At 40.8% G+C, this 23,438-nt stretch overlaps 1 protein-coding gene across 2 annotated transcripts in view; it reads left to right on the top strand.

Annotated features, from left to right (window-relative positions):
* Positions 1 to 23,438, top strand: part of SYNCRIP (synaptotagmin binding cytoplasmic RNA interacting protein) — a 77,204-nt gene that overhangs the window by 6,049 nt on the left and 47,717 nt on the right. Inside the window, exon 1 of one of the 2 annotated variants that reach the window (XM_034991277.1) lies at positions 3,138 to 3,893. The exons of the other annotated variant lie outside the window; for it this stretch is intronic. The gene's annotated coding sequence lies outside the window, so the exon portion shown is untranslated. Of the gene's footprint in view, positions 1 to 3,137; positions 3,894 to 23,438 lie in introns of those variants that run through there. 2 annotated transcript variants of the gene reach the window in all.

Below are 23,438 nucleotides of genomic sequence, written 5' to 3'. Positions count from 1 at the left end.
ACGTGATGTAATGAGCACTGGGTATTATAAGACTGATGATGAATCACTGACCTCTACCTCTGAAACTAATAATATATGTTAACTAATTGAATTTAAATTAAAAAATTAAAATTAAAAAATTAAAAAAATACCCCCCCAAAAATAAAATGAAATTTCCATTTTCTATATGAACATTAGGATTGTTGTAAGTTTTAAAACTTATTTTTTGTAACTGATAGGTCATACCTCTCATAATTTTGTTCCCTATTTAATGAAAAACAATATAAAATAATGATACTTACACTTCTTTTTATTTTTCACAGTACTTTGACATATATCATCTCAGTTTCTCTTACAGAAACCCTGGAAGGTAGATAAAGTAGGCATAATTTGGTATTCATATATTTTATATGTGATAAACTAAAATTGAGACATTTAAAATATAGGCTGGTTAAGGTCTAGATCACTGGAAGGAATGATTTCATCATTTTCTGTATTTTGCACATAAAAATACTGTTTTTTAGTTTGGGTACTACATTTAAGAAAAACACTGACAGACTAGGAGGTATCCAAAGAAAGAAGACAAAGGCTCTGTAAACAATTCATTCTGGACAATATTGTAAGGACTTAGAAATATTTAACCTAAAGAAATGAAAGTCAAGGGAAAATATGATGGCTACTTCATATTTGAAAGTATATCAGGTGGGATAAAAGTGTATTAATAATCCCATGTAGTAGGTACTATTATGCCCATTTTACAGATGAGGAAGTTGAAAGTTAGTGAACTAAGTTGAAACTTAGTGAAGGTCACATAGGTCACATAGGAAGTGGAGGAATTGGAATTTAAAATCTGGCAGTCTAAGTCCAAAGATGGTGTTCCTACCCCCACTAAATACCTCCCCCAAAGGAGTAGTTAAATGTTTCTCTAAAGGGCACAAAGGAGATTAATGAAATAAATAAATAAAAAGAGGCAAACCACAACTGAACCTAAAAATGAAGTTCCTAATATGAGAATGTACAGCCTCCAAATCGTAGTCTCCTGTCAGTGTGAGTTGGAGAAAGGAGGCTGGCTCTAATCAACTTCAAAGGCCCTTTCAAGTCTAAGTTCAGATTCTTCACTTGCCCAAGGTAACCCAGCTAGTTAATCACCAAAATGACAATCGACATCCTCTATCCCTTTCTCAGTCCAGTGTTCAATCCACTAAGTACAGTGCCCCAGTTTTTTTTCCAGTGGCAATGTAGATTTCCTCAAAATTCACTCATCTGTGGGAATGGGTAAAATCACATTAAATTTTATTAGCTCACTGCCCTTCTGTTGACACAGAACTTCTAGCCCCTACAAAATTCCTTCATAGATTCTGGAGTCCCCATTAGAGTATCTCACATGTATTCACAAATAGGCCTCCCGATGTCCTTCCTGATATTCTGCCTATTACTGTGGCCCCTCCGTTGGGTACCCCCACACATCCAGTGCCTCCCACAAAACTTCAAAGTCTCCTTTCTTGCTGACACTATCATAGTCCAGAGGGGTGTTATCTTCTGATATCCTTCCCTTTGGTGCTATGCCTCATAAAGTAGAAATCTGTGCAGTTCCTACTGTCAGCCTTTTGTCATAGACATTTTTCCATCAAGGGCACCTGGCTGGCTCAGTCTGTAGAGCATGCAACTCTTGATCTCCTTCGGGTCATGAATTTAAGCCCCACATTGGGAGTAGAGTCTACTTAATAAAATAAAAAATAAAAACGTATCATAGATGTTTTTCCATAGCACTGAGACCTGGTCCCTATAGTCAGGCTTGGGTTTAGTACTTTCCTGTCCTTCTCCTCTGCCCCATCTCTGATCTCTTCCTAGCAGACTCCTACCCTGCAATTCATCCTAAGAACCTGGAAGGCTCAGCCTCATGAGTCCAGACAAATCTGAATCTCAGATTAGGCTTAACCCTGCTATGTCAATAGTAGCCTGAAATCCACGTGTTTTTTTTTTTTTAAGGTTTTATTTATTTATTTATCTATTTATCTACTTATTTATTTATTTATTTTAGGTAAACTCTATACTCAACCATGGGGTTCGAACTTACAGTCCTGAGATCAAGAGTCACATACGCTACCAACTGAGCCAGCCAGATGCCCCCAAGTAACTTTAATCAACTACTTTTATACAAAAATGTTGCTAATAGTTGATAATTTAATTACATTAGAAGGAACATGGACATTAAGCATATTAAACTTCTCTGGGGCAATAGTAAGGTGTATTCTTTGGGGTACATCTCAATTCTCATCTTTTAGTTTTATCACTGATAGAGACTCTCAGCTTATATTGCATTTCTTTTTCAAAAATGAATGCATAGGGGCGCCTGGGTGGCTCAGATGGTTAAGCGTCTGCCTTCAGCTCAGGTCATGATCCCAGGGTCCTGGGATCGAGTCCCACATCGGGCTCCTGACTCAGCGGGGAGTCTGCTTCTCCCTCTCCCTCTGCCTCTCCCACTGCTCATGCTCTCTTTCTCTCTCTCTGTATCTCTGTGTCTCAAATGAATAAATAAAATCTTTAAAAAAAAAAAAATGAATGCATAGGGGAGCCTGGATGGCTCAGTCAGTTAAGCTTCTAACTTTTGACTTCGGCTCAGGTCTGATCTTAGGGTTGTGAGATCAAGCCTTGTGTAAGGCTAGCATGGAGCCTGCTTAGGAATCTCTCTCTCCCTCTCTCTCTGCCCCTTCCCCCATCTCTCTCTTTCTCTCTCTCAAAAAAAAAAAAAAGTGAATACACAAACATTGCTCAAAGCCAGAAATGTCAGGCTAGTTTTGAAATTCATGGACTTGTCTCTACATTATACATACCTGGATATAGCTCAGTTTCTTGATGGATGTTGTATGCTTTAAATTGTATCTCTTCCTTTGAGATTGAACCTGATAGGTTAGGTGTGTGATGATTCAGAAATATACTAAAATTTATTCATTTGTTCATTGAGTAAATAGGTAGTGAATAGCTACCATGTGCAGCTACCGTCTGTCCTAAGCACTAAAGATATAGCAGTAAACCAAACAACCAAAATCCCTGCCCTTGTGTAGCTTATATTTTAGGAGGAGGGGAGGAATGCTACATAATAAATACTTACATTATAAAGTATATGAGAAGATGAGAAATGATATGAAAAAATAGAACACAGGACATTGGGAGTGGGTTTGGGGACGTAAGTAGTATGATTTTAAATATAGTTGACAGGATAGAATTCCATAAGGTTCAGCAAAGACATACAAGGGATGAGGGATTGAGCTATGCACATATCTGGGAAAAGGGCATTCCCATGGCAGCAGCCCAAAGACCGAAACATGCGTGGTAAAGAAAGAGAAGAAATAGGCCATGCAAATCATGTAGAGCCTTATGGGTCATTGAAAGGATTTTACTCTGAGTAAAATGGGAACCACTGCAAAAGAAACACAGAAACTTGAAGTGTGATTCATATGCATCAAAACCTTTGAACCCTACCCCCTAGGGCCTGGATCGTGGTCTCTATCATTTACCACTAAAAGGAAACAGGATTTAATGAAGAAATGACTGATTACAGATCTGAGGCAAGAAATGTACAAGATGAATCTGGTGCACCTTGCTAGAGCAGAGAGCAAGAAAGTTACCAAAGACTGCTAGGATTGTGTTAAAAGAACTCAGTAGCCAACCTGGAGCATCTCCTACCATACAAAGATGTAAATTTAGACTATTACCAAGGATAAGAACTACAATAGTTTGACATACATAAAATATGTTCAAATCTGTGAATTCATAATGATACCTAAACAAAACAAAACAAAACTGATTTTGATGCTGTTAGAGGATGCTGGTGAACCAACTCATCACTTTCAGAACTGGCAAATAAAGGGACTTTCCAACACCAGCTGTAGTAATGGATAATCAAATAGAAGGTAAGTTTCTCCTTATTGATGTATCCTAGCTAATAACTGAAAAAGATTAACATAATTAGAATGCCACCATTTTGCAAACATCTAACAAATTAATGTATCTAAGCAATGATCATTAATGGCTGCTAGCATTAAGAAAAAGAGAAGCAACCTTAGTATAAGTAATTGATTGATGTTCTGGGGGCATGTCAACAATATACAGATACTTTAAGATCCACTTTCCACAGGAAATATGTTTAAATAATTTTTTTCCATAAAATGTGATATATTTATCCTAAGATATTGGCACTTTCCATTCATTGCAACAATGTCACACATCTGCAAGATCTCTGATCAGTCTCCCCAGAAAGAGTTCCTTAAATGAATCTAACAAAACTCTAGAAAACTAATTATTAACATGAATAGAATAGCATGAGATTTATCACTTCAACTTCAGCTGCATCTTGGAGAGGTGTGTTTGTTACAGACACTTCAAACTCTTCTATCAACTACTGATATCAGTCCTGCCCATATTATTGCTGTCTACCTTGATAAAGAGCCATATCTCACACATATCTCAGAAAGTAAAATATGCTCAATACCATACTAATGTTTATTCTAGATTTATGGTTCATAGATGATTCATATTATAGTACCCCAAATTTCTTTGAACATTCTTCTTGTTACAGAATAAATACAACCTCTAAAGTTAGATCCAGTGAAATCCAAATATAAGAAACTGTCTCCTATGCAATTTTGTTTGCCATTTACTAGGAATTTAAATTATTTATCAATTTTTAACTCTCATAAAGAACAATCTGCAGAACACAAACTTCCAGAGTAAGTAAAATATACGTTTTCAACTTTAGGAATGGGTTCTGGCATGTTTAAATGTATCTAATTTCCTAATTATTTTCTTTTTTCTTTTTTAACTATTAAAAACTTATAAAAAGGGCGCCTGGGTGACTCAGTTGTTGGGTGTCTGCCTTCAGCTCAGGTCATGATCCTGGAGTCCCAGGATCAAGCCCCACATCGGGTTCCCTGCTCAGCTGGGAGCCTGCTTCCCACTCTCTCTCTGCCTGCTGCTCCCCCTGCTTGTGCTTTCTCCCTCTCTCTGTCAAATAAATAAATAAATAAATATTAAGTAAAAAAAAATTCAGGATAACAAACCATAGACAATATAATTCAAATTTTGTTAATATTTATATCTGGAAGCACCTGGGTGGCTCAGTCGGTTGGGCATCTGCCTTTAGCTCCTGTCATGATCCCAGGGTCCTGGGATTGAACCCCTCATTGGGCTCCCTGCTCGGCGGGAAGCCTGCTTCTCCCTCTTCCACTCCCCCTGCTTGTGTTCCCTCTCTTGCTGTGTCTCTCTCTGTCAAATAAATAAATAAAATCTTGTAAAAAAAACTTATAAAAAATATAAAAATATATCTTATAAAAATGTAAAAAGAAAGAAGATATTAAAAGTAAAATTAAAATAACTCATAATTCCACAAGTTAAAGAAAACCACTGTAGGGGCGCCTGCGTGGCTCAGTGGTTGAGCAGCTGCCTTCAGTTCAGGTCATGATCCCAGGGTCCTGGGATCGAGCCCCGTATCGGGCTCCCTGCTCTGTGGGAGGCCTGCTTCTCCCTCTTCCACTCTCCCTGCTTGTGTTCCCTCTCTTGCTGTGTCTCTCTCTGTCAAATGAATAAATAAAATCCCTAAAAAAAAAAAAAAGCACTATAAAAAATGTTTTATTTCTGTATGCAGATATAAATTTTATTTTAAAGATTGTATTTATTTGAATTAAAATGCTTCTGGTAATCTATCTTCTCACATCCATTTGCCATTCTAGTCCATACTGCAACCCAACTGGCACCCTCTCTCCCAATCTTTTCCACTGCCCAATCTACAGGGGTAAGAAACTACCTAACATTCTTAACCATGTATGTTCCTTCCAGCTCCTTGCCTTAAGTAGAATCTACTCCATCCTTGAGCACACCACTTCCCTTTGCATCCTCTTTTTTTTTTTTTTTTTTTTTAAGGATTCTCCACACCCAATATGGGGCTTGAACTCAGGACCCCAAGATCAAAGGCCAAATGTTCTACCACCTGAGCCAGCTAGGTGCCTCTCTTTGTAGGCTTCTTAAGCTATTTCCCTCAGGTGAGAAAGTTAAGGTAAATATCTTCCTTGCATCCTACTGCCACTTCTTGACAATTACTCCTTCATCTTTATGTACACCCCTGATTTAAAAAAAAAAGATTTTATTTATTTTGGGGGGCCTTGGAACAGAGGGAGAGGGAGAAAGAGCCCCAAGCAGACTCTGCACTGAGCATGGAGCCCAAGCGGGGCTGTATATCCCAGGACCCTGAAATCACGACCTGAGCCCAAACCAAATGGGATGCTCAACCAACTGTACCACCCAGGCACCCCCCTCCCCTGATTTTTTCATATTCATTCCACCTGACTTGCCACCCTTTGTCCTGCATTAAGGCAATTATTTTCCAACTGTCTAGTTACTGCCTTTTACTAATTTTGAAGAGTTCAGTACCAGGTGTGCTGTGCTATTCTGTACCATCTGTTTCCAATGTCCACACATCAATGTCCAAACAATTTGGCTTCTCAGTTCTTTGACTTCTTCTATTTTCTCCCCTCCACACCCAGCATTCATACCTGGGATCCACTGGCCTTCAAGGAGCTATGATGGAATTCAAGGGATCTATAAACTTGGGCAGGGAAAAATCTGTATCTTTATTTTCACTAAGCATTAACTGAAATGTAGCATTTCCTTCAATAATAAAGGTAGGCAATATACCGCTGAATTACTAGCAGTATCTATGGCTTTATCACCATAGAAAACACAGCTATTTTTATATACATTGCATTACAGTTACTTTCACATACAAATACTTAAGAATTTCACGTATGCTTATTTCTATCTAGAAATTACGGTTCTTTTTAAGCCTGACACTAGACCTTGTTGTTTAATGCAAAGAAACACATTATCTTAGTCCGTTCAGGCTGCTATAACAAAATACCACATACTAGGTAGCTTATTAACAACAGAAATTTATTTCTCACAGTTATAGAGGCCAGAAGTCCAAGATCAGAGTGCCAGCATGGTTGGGTGAGAGCTCTCTTCCGGGTCACAGCTTCTCATTGTATCCTCACATAGTGGGTGGGAGTGAGGGAGCTCTTTGAGGTCTCTTTTAGAAGAGCACTCATCCCATTCATGGGGGCTCCACCCTCATGACCTAATCATTTCCCCAAATCTCAACCTCCTAACACTATCATGTTGGTGTTAGGATTATGACATGTGGGTTCTGGGGGAACACAAACATTCAGTTCATGGCACACAGACATTGCTGTAGCATTCGTTTAGTTTGTTCAAAGATTTTTATAACTATATTTTAAAGGTTTTTTAAGTAAAGATTTCATTTATTTATTTGAAAGAGAGCAAGAGAGCATGTACATGAGCCCCGGGGTGGGGAGGGCAGAGGGAGAGAGAGAAACAAACTCCCTGCTGACCGGGGAGCCCATGGGGCTCAATCTCAGGACCCCGAGGTCATGACCTGAGCTGAAGTCAGACACGTAATTGACTGACCCATCCAGGTGCCCCTATAACTATATTTTAATGTAAAGGGTTTTTGGGTTTTTTTTAAGATTTTATTTATTTATTTGACAGAGAGAGACACAGCAAGAGAGAGAACACAAGCAGGGAGAGTGGAAGAGGGAGAAGCAGGCCTCCCGCGGAGCAGGGAGCAGGATGCGGGGCTCGATCCCAGGACCCTGGGATCATGACCTGAGCTGAAGGCAGACGCTTAATGACTGAGCCACCCAGGTGCCCCTAATGTAAAGGGTTTTATATATAATCCTACATATTTTGTTTTATACACTTAAAAATATTTTTTGAAAAGTGGTCCATAGGCTTCACCAGAGTGGCAAGTAGTCCATGGCTCAAGTAGTTAAGAACCTCTGCGTTATACAATAGTGCCCCTGTATCTGCAGGGATACTTTCCAAGACTCCCAGTGGATGCCCAAAACCATGGATAGTACAAAACCCTATATGTGTTATGTCTTTTCCTATACATACATACCTATGATAAAGTTTAATTTACAAACTAGGTGCAGTAAGAGATTAACAACAATAACTAAGGGGCACCTGGCTGGCTCAGTCAGTAGAGCATGCAACTCTTCATCTTGGGGTTGTGAGTTGGAGCCCCACACTGGGTGTAGAGATTACTTTAAAAAAATCTTTAAAAATTTTTTAAATAAAATAAAAACAATAATAACTTATAATAAAATAGAACAATTATAACAATACTGTAATAAAAGTTATGTGAACATGTTCTCTCTTTAAGATACCTTATTGTACTGTACTCACCCTTCTCATGATGATGTGAGATGATAAAATGCCTACATGATGAGATGAAGTGAAGTGAATGATGTAGGCATTGTAACTGAACCCACAGAAAGTGAAACTGTGGATAAGGTGGAAGTACTGTATATCAAATATACAGTACTTGTGTTTAACTTCCCTTCCTATCTAGCCTAATTCCAAGACTCATCAGTGGTCCTCTTGTGCCAGTGTTCCCAATTCCCTTACCCCTATTGTCTTTCCTTGGCTACTATCTGGCAAAACCTCAACTATCTGCGCCAGCCCTTTGCCTTGCTACAGAAGTCACACAGCAGGGTAGATTTATGCCACCATACAATTCATGGTTTCTACCCTCAACCAGCCCCTCAGTGCTTCAAAGGAATCCTCTTTTCCCCTGTTAGTTTTCTTCCCCATTTTAGACTTCGTTTCTGCACCATACCTCTTAATTCCTCTCTCCCCCTACCTCAACTTTCTTCTCACCTCAGCAGAGATTTCACCTCCCTTCCCTCTTCATGGAGAACTTTAAAGACTTCAGCTGACACAATTTCCTGATGCCAGTCATTATACGTAGCCACAGTTTTTCCTTCCCTCTCACTACAATGGAATGGTGTCCTCCCCTGTCTAAGGCAAATTCATCCTCCAGTTCTACAAATCACATTCATTCATTCAACAAATACTGAATCAAGACTCCCTATGTTTGTTGTAAGTTATATCCATCCTCCCCCTGCAAAAAAAAAGAGACCTGTTGAAGTCCCAAACCCCAGTACCTCAGAATGTGACCTCATTTGGAAATAGGGTCATTGCGGATGTAATTAGTTTAGATGGGCTGGACCTCCCACCCCGATCCAATATGACTGGTGTCCTCATAAGAAGATGGTCATATGAAAGCAGAGACACAGAGGGAATGTCATGTTGCAATGAAGGCAGACATTAGAATTCTGCACCTGCAAGCCAAGGAAAGCCAAAGATTGTCTGCATGCTACCAGAAGCTAGGAAGAGGCAAGGAAGGTTCCAGAGGGAGCATAAACCTCCCAACACCTTGATTTCACAGTTCTAGCCTCCAGAGCTGTGAGACAATAAATTTCTATTGTTTTGAGCAACCCAGCTTGTGGTGCTTTGTTAGATCAGCCCTCGGAAACAAATAAACTGTTGTAGGCTCAAAACAGTAAACAGAGCAATGATTCCTGGCCTGTTTGTGGAGCTTACCTGCCCTCGTTGGAAACTAGATATAAAAATAATCCCCTTTTTCTCCTCTATCTTCAACTTCTCTCTTCTGGCTCCTCCCAACTTTAAGTATCCAGTATCTCTTTCTCTCTCTTTTTTAAAGATTTATTTATTTATTTGATGGGGGGGGGGCAGGGTGCAGAGGGAGAGAGAGAGAATCTCCAGCAGACTATTCGCTGAGCACAGAGCCTGATGCAGGGCTAGATCTCAAGACCCTGAGATCATGACCTGAGCCAAAATCAAGAGTCAGATGCTTAACCAACTGAGCCACTCAGGCACCCCAAAGTATCCAGTATCTCTTTACATAGAAATTAAAATATCCCTGGCCTTCACTTTCCTTTCTGACAGGTTATCTCTTGTTCCTCTTTTATAGCCACATTTCTTAAAGTAGTCATCTCCAGTTGTCTTTATTATACTGATCTCCCACTCACACTTCAGCCCTTTATATTCTCACCTTTGTCCTCACTATTCCACTGAATTTCCCTTTGCCAAGGTCCCCAGATAAACTTGTCACTAAAGCCAATGGAACCTTGAGTTTCCTCCTTGCTTGATCTCTCAGCAGCATCTGACCATGTTGACTACTTCTCCTTCCTGAAATGCTCTTTACATTTGGTGTCTGTAAAGCTATTCTCTCCTATCGTTTCTCCACATTTTGTGACTGCTCCTTCTCAGATTCTTTTGAAGACATTTCTTCCACATAAATGTTGATGTTTTTTAAGATACTAGGCTGGGTCCTTTTCTTACTTTGCACACTCTTCCTAAGGAATCTCTTATTTCCTTGGCTTTGTAACAATCTGTATGTGGAGGATTTCCAAATCAATAGCTCTAGTTCATATCTCTTTCCAGAGATAGAGATCTGAATATTCTACTGTCTATAAACATCACTACCATGTGATACGTGTACCTCAAATGGAACACTTTTAACCTTCTTCCCTTCCCTCCATTCCAGTTCTTTCTCTAACATTCCCAGAAAATGACATTTCCATTCTTCTCATTGCCAAAGCCATTCCTTGGACTCATTCCTAACTCCTCTCTCCTTTATCCCTCTACAACCAAGCAATCTACACATGCTACTGGTCTGGCAGTCCAAATATTTCTTGAAACTACCTGCTTTCCCCCAATTTCAAGGGTACTCCATTAGTATCAACCAGTATTCTCTCTCATCTCAATTATTACACCGCCCTCTTTATTGCTCTCAGGGCCAGTGTCAGGGGCAGACAACTTGTGCAATCATGCAGGGCCCTCACTGAAAAGAGCTCCTCACTTGGTTTCATGTTCTGAGGTTTCCATCTTGAAATACTTAATACTTTTATCTTTGAACTTATATTTTTTAAGTGAAGTCCAATATGAGTCCAATAGAGCATATATGTGAGTGGAGGAGATAAAGGCAATATGCATGTCTGTCATTTCTTGCCATTCTATTTCTATATAGTGGCCACAATGCTTCATGAGCACAGAATTCCAGCAGACCCACCATGTGTGCAAGTTCAGTAAGGCTCAAATGAGTACAAGGCAAGAGTGTTAAGTCTGGGTCAGCAAAAGAAAGCCATGGTTTCCACTGGGGAATCAGAACTTCTTTTGAAGGCAGAAAGAAGGCAATGGCATTCTAAGAAACATCAATGACCAAGTACCCCTATGATACCCTTTTTGTTTTTATTTGATTATTATTATTTTTACTTTTTATTTTAATTAATTTATTTTTTTAAATTAACATATAATGTATTATTTGTTTCAGGGGTACAGGTCTGTGATTCACAGCGTTCACCATAGCACATACCCTCCCCAATGTCCATCCACCCAGCCACCCCATCCCTCCCACCCACCTCCACTCCAACAATCCTCAGTTTGTTTCCTGAGATTGAGTATCTTATGGTTTGTCTCCCTCTCTGGTTTTGTCTTGTTTCATTTTCCCCTCCCTTCCCCTATGATCCTCTGTCTTGTTTCTCAAATTCCACACATCAGTGAGATCATATGATAATTGTCTTTCTCTGATTGACTTATTTCGCTAAGCATAATACCCTCTAGTTCCATCCACGTTGTTGCAAATGGCAAGATTTCATTTTTGATGGCTGCATAATATTCCATTGTATATATACACCACATCTTTATCCATTCATCTGTTAATGGACATCTAGGCTCTTTCCATAATTGGCTATTGTGGACATTGCTGCTATAAACATTGGGGTGCACATATCCCTTCGGATCACTACATTTGTATCTTTGGGGTAAATACCCAGTAGTGCAGTTGCTGGGTTGTATGGTAGCTCTATTTTCAACTTTTTGAGGAACCTCCATACTGTTTTCCAGAGTGGCTGCAACAGCTTGCATTCCCACCAACAGTGTAAGAGGGTTCCCCTTTCTCCACATCCTCACCAACATCTGTCATTCCCTGACTTGTTAATTTTAGCTGTTCTGACTGGTGTGAGGTGTTATCTCATTGTGTTTGGATTTGTAATTCCCTGATGCCGTGGGATGTGGAGCACTTTTTCATGTATCTGTTGGCCATTTGGATGTCTTCTTTGCAGAAATGTCTGTTCATGTCTTCTGCCCATTTCTTTTTTTTTATTTTATTTTATTATGTTATGTTAACCACCATATATTACATCATTAGTTTTTGATGTAGTGTTCCACGATCCATTGTTTTCGTATAACACCCAGTGCTCCATGCAGTACGAGCCCTACTTAATACCCATCACCGGACTAACCATTCCCCCTTCCCCCCTCCCCTCTAAAACCCTATTTGTTTCTCAAGTCCATAGTCTCTCATGTTTCATCTCTTCCTCCAATTCCTCCCACCCATTTTTCCCTTCCTTCTCCTAATGTCCTCCATGTTATTCCTTATGTTCCACAAATAAGTGAAACCCTATGATAATTGATTTTCTCTGCTTGACTTATTTCAATCCCATCCAGTCCCATCCATGTTGATGTAAAAGTTGAGTATTCATCCTTTCTGATGGCTGAGTAATATTCCATTGTATATATGGACCACATCTTCTTTATCCATTCATCTGTTGAAGGGCATCTCGGCTCTTTCCACAGTTTGGCTATTGCGAACATTGATGCTATGAACATTGGGGTGCATATGGCCCTTCTTTTCACTACATCGGTGTCTTTGGGGTAAATACCCAGTAGTGCAATTGCTGGGTCATAGGGTAGCTCTATTTTTAAATTTTTGAGGAACCTCCACACTGTTTTCCAAAGTGGCTGTACCAACTTCCATTCCCACCAACAGTGTAAGAGGGTTCCCCTTTCTCCACAACCTCTCCAACATTTGTTGTTTCTTTCCCTGTCCATTTTTGCCATTCTAACTGGTGTAGGGTGGTATCTCAATGTGGTTTTGATTTGGATTTCCCTGATGGCTAATGATGATGAACATTTTTTCATGTGTCTGTTAGCCATTTGTATGTCTTCTTCAGAGAAGTGTCTGTTCATCTCTTCTGCCCACTTTTTGACTTGATTATTTGTTTTTTGGGTGTTGAGTTTGAGAAGTTCTTTATAGATCTTGGATACCAGCCCTTTATCTGTAGTGTCATTTGCAAATACTTCTCCCATTCTGTGGGTTGCCTCTTTGTTTTGTTGACTGTTTCCTTTGCTGTGCAGAAGCTTTTTATCTTGATGAAGTCCCAAAAGTTCATTTTTGCTTTTGTTTCACTAGCTTTTGGAGATGTATCCTGAAAGAAATTGCTGTGGCCGATGTCAAAGAGGTTACTGCCTATGTTTTCCTCTAAGATTTTGATGGATTCCTGTCTCACATTGAGGTCTTTCATCCACTTTGAGTTTATCTTTGTGAATGGTGTTAGAGAATGGTCCAATTTCATTCTTGTGCATGTGGCTGTCCAATTTTCCAGCACCATTTATTGAAGAGACGGTCTTTTTTCCATTGCATGTTTTTTCCTGCTTTGTCAAAGATTATTTGACCATAGAGTTGAGGGTCCATATCTGGGTTCTCTATTCTGTTCCATTGGTCTATATGTCTGTTTTTGTGCCAGTACCATGCTGTCTTGGTGATCACAGTTTGTAATATAGCTTGAAATCGGGCAGCGTGATGCCCCCAGCTTTGTTTTTCTTTTTCAACATCACCTTGGCGATTTGGGGTCTTTTCTGATTCCAAACAAATTTTAGGATTGTTTGTTCCAGCACTTTGAAACATGTCATTGGAATTTTGATCGGGATGGCATTGAAGGTATAGATTGATCTGGGTAGCATAGACATTTTAACAACGTTTATTCTTCTGATGCAAGAGCATGGAATATTTTTCCATCTTTTTGTGTCTTCTTCAATTTCTTTCATGAGTGTTTTGTAGTTCCTAGAGTATAGATCCTTTTCCTCTTTGGTTAGGTTTATTCCGAGGTATCGTATGGTTTTTGGTGCTATTGTAAATGGAATCGTTTCTCTAATTTCTCTTTCTACAATGCAACTGTAGAACTGATTTCTGTGCATTGATTTTGTATCCTGCCACATTACCGAATTGCTGGATGAGTTCTAGTAATTTTGGGGTGGAGTCTTTTGGGTTTTCCACATAAAGTGTCATGTCGTCTGCAAAAAGAGCGAGTTTGACTCCTTCTTTGCCAATTTGAATACCTTTTATTTCTTTTTGTTGTCTGATTGCTGTTGCTAGGACTTCTAGTACTATGTTGAACAACAGTGGTGAGAGTGGGCACCCTTGACGTGTTCCTGATCTTAAGGAAAAGGCTCTCAGCTTTGAGGATGATATTCGCTGTGGGTTTTTCAAAGATGGATTTTATGAACTTGAGGAATGTTCCCTCTATCCCTATATTCTGAAGAGTTTTAATCAGGAAAGGATGTTTATTTTGTCCAATGCTTTTTCTGCATCAATGGAGAGGACGATATGGTTCTTCTCTCTCCTCCTATTAAGGTGTTCTATCACATTGATTGATTTGCGAAAGTTGAACCACCCTTGCATCCCGGGGATAAATCGCACTTGGTTGTGGTGGATGATCCTTTTAATGTATTGTTGGAACCTATTAGGTAGGATTTTGTTGAGGATTTTGGAATCCATATTCATCAGGAATATCGGTCTGAAATTCTCCTTTTTGGTGGGGTCTTTGCCTGGTTTGGGGATTAAGGTAATGCTGGCCTCATAGAATGAGTTTGGAAGTTTTCCTTCTGTTTCTATTTTTTGAAACAGCTTCAGTAGAATAGGTATTATTTCTTCTTTGAATGTTTGGTAGAATTCCCCAGGGAATCCATCAGGCCTTGGACTCTTGTTTTTTGGGAGGTTTTTGATCACTGCTTCAATCTCCTTACTGGTTATTGGCCTATTCAGGTTGTCAATTACTTCCTCTTTCAGTCTTGGCAGCTGATAGGTTTCCAGGAAGGCCTCCATTTCATCCAGATTGCTCAGTTTATTGGCATATAGTTGTTGATAATAATTTCTAATAATTGTTTCTATTTCCTTGGTGTTAGTCGTGATCTCTCCCCTTTCATTCATAATTTTATTAATTTGGGTCCTTTCTCTTTTCTTTTGGATAAGTCTGGCCAGTGGTTTATCGATCTTATTAATTCCTTCAAAGAACCAACTTCTGGTTTCGTTGATCTGATCTACTGTGTTTCTGGTTTCTAATTCATTGATTTCTGCTCTAATTTTAATTATTTCTCTTCTAATGCGTGCCTTAGGCGTTGTTTATTGCTTTTTCTCTAGTTCTTTAAGGTGTAGAGTTAGTGGGTGAATTCCGGATTTTTCTATTTTTTTGAGTGAGGCTTGGATGGCTATGTATTTCCCCTTTAGGACCGCCTTTGCAGTATCCCATAGGTTTTGGACCAATGTGTTTTCGTTCTCATTGATTTCCATGAATTGTTCTAGTTCTTCTTTGATTTCCTGGTTAACCCAAACATTCTTTAAAGATTTTTTTTTTTTTATTTGAGAGAGAGAGAATGAGAGACAGAGAGCATGAGAGGGAGGAGGGTCAGAGGGAGAAGCAGACTCCCTGCCGAGCAGGGTGCCCGATGCGGGACTCGATCCCGGGACTCCAGGATCATGACCTGAGTCGAAGGCAGTCACCCAACCAACTGAGCCACCCAGGCGCCCAACCCAAACATTCTTGAGTAGAGTGGTCTTTAGCTTCCAAGTGTTTGAATTTCTGCCAAATTTTTTCTTGTGATTGAGTTCCAGTTTTAGAGCATTGTGGTCTGAGAATATGCAGGGAAGAATCTCAATCTTTTGGTATCGTTTGAGACCTGATTTGTGACCTAGTATGTGGTCTATTCTGGAGAAAGTTCCATGTGCGCTCGAGAAGAATGAGTATTCTGTTGTTTTAGGGTGGAATATTCTGTAAATATCTATGAGGTCCATCTGGTCCAATGTATCATTCAAAGCTCTTGTTCCCTTGTTGATTTTCTGCTTAGATGATCTGTCCATTGCTGAGAGTGGAGTATTGAGGTCTCCTACAATTAATGTATTGTTATCAATATGACTCTTTATTTTGGTTAACAGTTGGCTTATGTAGATGGCTGCTCCCATGTTGGGGGCATAGATATTTACAATTGTTAGATCTTCTTGTTGGATAGACCCTTTAAGAATGATATAGTGTCCTAGGGGAGGGGGGTGGGAGGATGGGTTAGCCTGGTGGTGGGTATTGAGGAGGGCACATTCTGCATGGAGCACTGGGTGTTGTGCACAAACAATGAATCATGGAACACTTCATCTAAAACTAATGTTGTAATGTATGGGGATTAACATAAGAATAAAAAAATGAAAAAAAGAAAGAATGATATAGTGTCCTTCTGTGTCTCTTATTACAGACTTTAGTTTAAAAGATAATTTGTCTGATATAAGAATTGCTACCCCAGCTTTCTTTTGAGGTCCACTGGCATGGAAGATAGATCTCCATCCCTTCACTTTCAGTCTGGATGTATCTTTAGGTTCAAAATGAGTCTCTTGTAGGCAGCATATGGATGGGTCCTGTCTTTTTATCTAGTCTGCAACCCTGTGCCGTTTTATGGGAGCGTTTATGCCATTCACGTTGAGAGTGATTATTGAAAGATATGAATTAATTGTCATCATGTTGTCTGTGAAGACGTTGTTTTTATAGATTGTCCCTGGAAATTTCTGTTGTAGATCACTCTTGGGGTCTTTCTCCTTTTATAGAACCCCCCTTAATAGTTCTTGCAGAGCCGGCTTAGTGGTCACATATTCTTTCAGTTTCTGCCGGTCGTGGAAGCTCTGCCTCTCTCCAACCATTCTAAATGAAAGCCTTGCCGGATAAAGTATTCTTGGCTGCATGTTCTTCTCATTTAGTACCCTGAATATGTCTTGCCAGGCCTTTCTGGCTTGCCAGGTCTCTGTGGATAGGTCTGACGTTATTCTGATGTTCCTCCCTCTGTACGTAAGCAATCTCTTCCCCCTAACTGCCCTTAAGATGGTTTCCTTGGTTCTAAGATTTGCAAGTTTTACTATTACATGCTGGGGTATTGGCCTGTCTTCCTTGATCTTAGGAGGAGTCCTCTCTGCCTCTAGGACTCAAATGTTTGTTTCATTTCCCAGATTAGGGAAGTTCTCAGCTACAATTTGCTCAAATACATCTAGTCCTCTCTCTCTCCACTCCCTCCGGGATTCCAATTATTCTGACATTGGAATGCCTCATGGTGTCACTTATCTCTCTGATTCTATTTTCATGGATTCTGAGTTGTTTTTCCCTGGCCTCCTCTTTTCCCTTTTTATCTATTATATTGTCTTCCAGGTCGCTTATTTGTTCTTCTGCCTCTGTTACCCTACTGTTAGATTATCTAGATTGGATTGGATCTCACTGATAGCATTTTTAAGTTCTGCCAATTCACCTTTTATTTCTGCCCTTAGAGACTCTATGTTGCCATTAATTGATTTCTCCATTCTAGCCATTGTCTTCACAATTGCTAGCCTGAATTCCATCTCCGACATTTTGGTTATGTCTACATCCATTTGTAAATCTGCAGTATAAGTCATAATCTCCGAGTCTTTTCTGTTTGGGGGGCTCCTCCTCCTAGTCATTCTGTTGATGGGTGTTTGAAGGAATGTATAGAGTCCAAATTATTGACCAGAACCCAAGTAAGATGTACCTGTTTTCTTAGGACCTTAGGGTTGCTGGCCTCTTGTTTTCCCAGCCTGTCTTCTGCGGGACGGGCCTGCCGCGCTGTTACTCAGACAACCCTTTTTGGGCGGAGTTTCCCTGCGCCCCTGTGGCGGGGGATGGGCTCAGTGGGAATCAGTCTTTGGGGCTTTTGTTCTCTGGTGCCTTTCCCTGGCGGCTTTCCGCCTCTCTTCCGCGAGTCAGAGCAGAAGAGACCGTTTCCAACCCTCTGCCTCAGAGCAGAGACCTCAGTCTGTTCTTCAGTGAGCTCTCCAGGCCACACCGTCTCTGTTTCTGTCCGTGCTGCTATAAACTGCAGCGTCCTGGGTTCTGTGCCCCTCTGCAGTGCTCCCAGTCCTGCCTCCAGTTCGGGGCACATCTCTGCCCTTTGTGCTTCTAAAACCCTAGCCGCTCCCAGTACGTGCACGCATGACTCTGCCGCTTGGGGTTTCCACCCTGGGGGTTGCAGTTCACCAGCGCGACCGCAGCGCACTGGGTTTCTGTCTTGGAGTCTGCAGTTCGCGTGCGCACAGCCGTCACTCCGGTTTCTGTCTGGGAGGCTGCGCTTTGCGTGCTCGCGACCCCGCCGGTCTGGTTTTCCACCCTGGGGGCTGCCCTAAAGTCCTTTCCTGACGGTACCAGTCTGCGAGTTTGTGCCCCGTCCGCAGCACACGAGGTTGTCACTCACCGGCGGTGTAGGATCCCCACGTCTAGGCACCCTCCCTCTGCCGTTTATCCTCCGATATCTGCCCACAGAATCACGGCTCTCAGCTTCGTACCTCAAAACCAACTGCCTGCGATATTCTGTTTGTAGAGATCCAAATCTTCTTACATCTCAGGCTGGTTTCCTGCATGCTCAGAGTGGTCTGGTAGATATCCAGCTCAATTCCGGGGACCAGTTGAAGAGGGTCCCCTACTTCTCCTCCATCTTTCCCCCCTCCTGCCCATTTCTTGATTGGATTATTTGTTCTCTGGGTGTTGAGTTTGATAACTTCTTTATACATTTTGGATACTAGCCCTTTATCTGATACGTCATTTGCAAATATCTTCTCCCATTCTGTCAGTTGTCTTTTGGTTTTGTTGACTGTTCCCTTTGCTTTGCAAAAGCTTTTTATCTTGATGAAGTCCCAAGAGTTCATTATTTTTTTTCTTTTTTTTTCTTTTTTTTTATTCTTATGTTAATCCCCATACATTACATCATTAGTTTTAGATGAAGTGTTCCATGATTCATTATTTGTGCATAACACCCAGTGCTCCATGCAGAATGTGCCCTCCTCAATACCCACCACCAGGCTAACCCATCCTCCCACCCCCCTCCCCTCTAGAACCCTGTTTGTTTTTCAGAGTCCATCGTCTCTCATGGTTCGTCTACCCCTCCGATTTCCCCGCTTCATTCTTCCCCTCCCGCTACCTTCTTCTTCTTCTTTTTTTTCTTAACATATATTGCATTATTTGTTTCAGAGGTACAGATCTGAGATTCAACAGTCTTGCACAATTCACAGCGCTTACCAGAGCACATACCTTCCCCAGTGTCTATCACCCAGTCACCCCATCCCTCCCACCCCACCACCCACTCCAACAACACTCAGTTTGTTTCCTGCGATTAAGAATTCCTCATATCAGTGAGATCATATGATACATGTCTTTCTCTGTTTGACTTATTTCACTCAACATAACACCCTCCAGTTCCATCCACGTCTTTGCAAATGGCAAGATCTCATTCCTTTTGATGGCTGCATAATATTCCATTGTGTATATATACCACATCTTCTTTATCCAGTCATCTGTCGATGGACATCTTGGCTCTTTCCACCGTTTGGCTATTGTGGACATTGCTGCTATAAACATCGGGGTGCACGTACCCCTTCGGATCCCTACTTTTGTATCTTTGGGGTAAATACCCAGTAGTGCAATTGCTGGATCATACGGTAGCTCTATTTTCAACTTTTTGAGGAACCTCCATACAGTTTTCCAGAGTGGCTGCACCAGCTTGCATTCCCACCAACAGTGTAGGAGGGTTCCCCTTTCTCCACCATCTCCAGATGGTATTTTGATGGGGATTGCATTTAATGTGTAGATTGCTCTAGGTAGCATTGACATCTTCACAATATTTGTTCTTCCAATCCATGAGCATGGAACATTTTTCCATTTCTTTGTGTCTTCCTCAATTTCTTTAATGAGTATTTTATAGTTTTCTGAGTACAGATCCTTTGTCTCTTTGGTTAGATTTATTCCTAGGTATCTTATGGTTTTGGGCGCAATTGTAAATGGGATCGACTCCTTAATTTCTCTTTCTTCTGTCTTGTTGTTGGTGTATAGGAATGCCACTGCTTTCTGTGCATTGATTTTATATCCTGCCACTTTACTGAATTACTGTATGAGTTCTAGCAGTTTTGGGGTGGAGTCTTTGGGTTTTCCACATAAAGTATCATATCATCTGCTGACAGTGAGAGTTTGACTTTTTCTTTGCTGATTCGGATGCTTTTAATTTCTTTTTGTTGTCTGATTGCTGTGGCTAGGACTTCTAATACTATGTTGAATAGCAGTGGTGGTAGTGGACATCCCTGCCATGTTCCTGACCTTCGGGAAAAGCTCTCAGTTTTTCCCCATTGAAAATGATATTCGCTGTAGGTTTTTCATAGATGGCTTTTATGATATTGATGTTTGTACCCTCTATCTCTATACTCTGAAGAGTTTTGATTAAGAAAGGATGCTGTATTTTGTCAAATGCCTTTTCTGCATCTATTGAGAGGATCATATGATTCTTGTTCTTTCTTTGATTAATGTATGTATCACGTTGATTGATTTGTGGATGTTGAACCAAACTTGCAGCCCAGGGATAAATCCCACTTCGTTGTGGTGAATAATCCTTTTAACGTACTGTTGGATCCTATTGGCTAGTATTTTGGTGAGAATTTGTGCATCCATGTTCATCAAGGATATTGGTCTGTAATTCTTTTTGATGGGGTCTTTGTCTGCTTTGGGGATCAAGGTAATGGTGGCCTCATAAAACGAGTTTAGAAGTTTCCCTTCCATTTCTTTTTTTTTGGAACAGTTCCAGAAGAATAGGTATTAATTCTTCTTTAAATGTTTGGTAGAATTCCCCTGGGAAGCCATCTGGCCCTGGGCTTTTGTTTCTTGGGAGATTTTTGATGACTGCTTCAATTTCCTTAGTGGTTATAGGTCTATTCAGGTTTTCTATTTCTTCCTGGTTCGGTTTTGGTAGTTGATACATCTCTAGGAATGCATCCATTTCTTCCAGGTTATTTAATTTGCTGGCATAGAGTTGCTCATAATATGTTCTTATAATTGTTTGTATTTCTTTGGTGTTGGTTGTGATCTCTCCTTTTCACTCATGATTTTGTTGATTTGGGTCACTTCTCTTTTCTTTTTGATAAGTCTGGCCAGGGGTTTATCAATCTTGTTAATTCTTTCAAAGAACCAGCTCCTAGTTTCATTGATCTGGATTTTGATGCCTGTTTCCTCCCCCAAATTAGGGAAGTTCTCTGCTATAATTTGCTCCAATATACCTTCTGCCCCTCTCTCTCTTTCTTCTTCTTCTGGGATCCTAATTATTCTAATGTTGTTTCATCTTATGATATCATTTATCTCTCGAATTCTGCCCTCGTGATCCAGTAGTTGTTTATTTCTCTTTTTCTCCGCTCTTTTATTTTCCATCATTTGGTCTTCTATATCACTGATTCTCTCTTATGCCTCATTTATCCTAGCAGTTAGTGCCCCCATTTTTTGATTGCACCTCATTAACAGCCTTTTTGATTTCAACTTGGTTAGATTTTAGTTCTTTTATTTCTCCAGAAAGGGTTTCTCTAATAACTTCCATGCTTTTTTCAAGCCCAGCTAGTATCTTTAAAGTGATGATTCTGAACGCTAGAGCCAACATCGTACTAATGTCCGTATTGAGTAGGTCCCTGGCAGTCAGTACTACCTCTTGTTCTTTTTGTTGAGGTAATTTTTTCCATCTTGTCATTTTGTCCAGAGGAGATTAGATTAATGAGAGAACAAAATGCTAATAGGGTAACAACGTTCCCAGAAAATATACTCTAAACAAATCAGAAAAGACCTGAAGCCGGGGGAAAAGAAAGGGAAAGAAAGAAAAGAAAAGAAAAAGAAAAAGATAAAAACAAACAAAAACAGAACAAAACAAAACAGAATATGATCAAATATGATCAGGCTGGTGCATAGATCAGTGCCACACACTAGATTTTGGGTGTATTTTGGTCTGTTAGAAGAAAGTGCCTCCCAAAATTTTAAAGAAAGAAAAACTTATATATGTACAAAAATAAGATTTGATATGATGAAGAGATGGAATATGATTGTAATGATGAAAATTATAAAAAATTTTATAAAAGGAATTGATAAGAAGTTGTTTGAAAAAAGAAAGAAGAGGATTTAAAATAAAAAGAAAAGAAAAGGGAGAGAACGTGATCAGGCAGGAGAGTAGAACAAAACCATATGCTAGAGATTTAGGGTATATTTTGATCTGTTAGAAGAAACTATCTCAAATTATTTTTTTAAAGATTTTATTTATTTATTTCAGAAAGAGAGAATGAGAGAGAGCACATGAGGTGGGGAGGGTCAGAGGGAGAAGCAGACTCCCTGCCCAGCAGGGAGCCCAATGCGGGACTCGATCCAGGAACTCCAAGGTCATGACCTGAGCCGAAGGCAGTCGCTTAACCAACTGAGCCACCCAGGCGCCCCTATCTCAAATTTTTATATTTGAGAATTTTATATTTGAGAACAACTTATATATATATGCCAAAAATAAGGGTAACTACTATGAAGGGATAGAATATGACTTTAAAAATGAAGAATAAAAATGTTTTTTAAAAAAGGGATTGATAAGATATTGGTTGAAAAAGGGAAAAAGAAAAAAAAAGACAGTTAAAAAAATTAACTTTGAAAGACTAAAGAATCATGGTAAAAAAAGCCATGAATTCTATGTGCATTATTCCCCTAGCGCTGGAGTTCTGCCATTCTCATTGATCGGTAAACTTGGTCTTGGCTGGCTGTTCTCGTTGATCTTCTGGGGGAGGGGCCTGTTGCCATGTTTCCCAAATGTCTTTGCCAGAGGCGGAATTGCCCTCCCCTTACCCAGTTGGGGCTAAATAATCTGCTCCGGTTTGCTCTCAGGAGCTTTTGTTCCCTGTAGGCTTTCCGTACAGCTTTGGAGGACAAGAGTGAAAATGGCGGCCTCCCAATCTCCACCCAGAGGAGCCGAGAACTTGGGCCCCGCCCATCAGTGAGCCCCCAGAGAAAAGCCGTCAGTCACTCCCGTCTCCCCGGTCTCCGGCCGCACTCCGTGCTCACCTGGCCTGTGACCGCGCATTTCTATCTCTGGCACCCGACCCCGGGTGGAGTCTCCAAACCCAGCAGATCCCTGCGGTGCACTCCCGCGCCGCTCCTCCCAGGGGAGGAAGGTGAGTCTCCCCGGATCTGCCGCTTGTTGGGTCCCTGCTGGAGGAGCAGGTGCCCGACTGTGCCGTGGATCACGGATTATGGCAACCCCGAGCTGAGAGCCTGCGCCTCGGCTCCATCTCTGCAGCCAGCTTCCCCACTCTGATCCCTGGGAGCTCTGCCGCACTCAGTCACCCCTGGTCTTTCTGTGACCCCAAGGGTCCTGAGACCACACTGTCCCGTGAGGTTCCACCCCCCGCTTAGCCACTGGAGCAACATCCCTCAGTGGAGCAGACTTCTAAAAGTTCCGGTTTTGTGCTCCGTGGTTCTATCACTTGCCATAAGCGGCCGACGGAGGCCCCTCCCCGCCGTCTATCCTCCCGAATATCGCCTCGGATTCACTTCTCCGCACGTCCTACCTTCCAGAAAGTGGTCGCTTTTCTGATGAGAGAGTTGTTGCTATTCTTTTCTTCGATCTTTGTAGGTGTTCAGAATGGTTTG

Source organism: Mirounga leonina, unplaced genomic scaffold, assembly GCF_011800145.1.
Source record: "Mirounga leonina isolate KUSES-001 unplaced genomic scaffold, KU_Mleo_1.0 Mir_53, whole genome shotgun sequence".
Lineage (NCBI taxonomy): Eukaryota > Metazoa > Chordata > Mammalia > Carnivora > Phocidae > Mirounga > Mirounga leonina.
The sequence above is the reverse complement of the archived record's forward strand: the minus strand, read 5'-3'. Positions and strand labels throughout refer to the sequence as shown.